Here is a 1101-nt window from a genome sequence, read left to right as displayed (position 1 = left end):
GGCGAGCTGCAGCCGCTTGCAGACACAGAGAGACATCAGCTATTTAGAGGAGGAGGAGCAGAGCTGCTCAGAGTCCTGCGCTCACAAGCTGAGCCGAACATAAACACTATACAGTTGTGATCATCACATCCAGCGTCGCAGGACAACACCTCTGAAGAAAAATGACAGAGTCATTGATCTAAGGGAAGAGTCGTGATCTTCAGCAGATACTGAAAAGTGCCAGTGCTCGTCTCAACAAGTGAACAATTTATAGAGCTGCAGAGGCAGGGAGGTGTGGATGAGCTGTTTACATTGTGACAAATGTTATTAGAAGTACCAGACACATTATAACCTGCAGCACTGGCGTGCGAGTCCCGGCCCAGTCTGCGTGCCTCTCTGAGGAAATTAAAAAAATATTGCTGTGTTGTCTGTAAGCTCCTGCTCAGATATCATAATGAAAAGATTATTATATACAGACATTCATCTATAAGGGCTTCTAAGGATTTCTCACTTGTAATTAGAGTTTGGTTTTGGGGGAAATGTCTGCTGTATGAGGAAAAATATTTCACATTCAGTTTCAGAGGATGAAAGGAATCATAATGCACTATGTAGAAAAGAGCATCTACATCTGACATTGAATAATTATAATTTTAGTTACTTGGAGGGATCATTTTGATCATTCTAGACCTGTAAATAGAAATATTATGATATTTGAGTGCTCATTGATTACATTTCTTCTTGTCAAATGATGTCAGGTCATAGAAAAAAAGGCTGCAGACATTAATGCTCAGTGTGCAGGTTTCTAGCTGAAAACACATTATGGTAAAACATTCCTTAATTTTGACATTGAAATGTAAAATGATAGCTCCGTTCCCTGCACGAGTTTCTATCTATGGCATGGTATGAACTTGAAAGGTAAATGAATACAAGTACAGGAAGCTTCCTAAAATATACTCTGATACCGCATCTGTTAAAGTACTTCATCTGAAATTCTCTGAAAGTCAGACTGATGAACACACACACACACACACATACACACACACATGCACGCACACACACACACACACACACACACACACACACACACACACACACGCACACACACACGCACGCACACATCTG

This window comes from Rhamphochromis sp. 'chilingali', assembly GCF_963969265.1.
Source record: "Rhamphochromis sp. 'chilingali' genome assembly, chromosome: 2".
In the NCBI taxonomy this organism is placed as follows: Eukaryota; Metazoa; Chordata; class Actinopteri; order Cichliformes; family Cichlidae; genus Rhamphochromis; species Rhamphochromis sp. 'chilingali'.
This window is presented reverse-complemented; position numbering follows the sequence as displayed.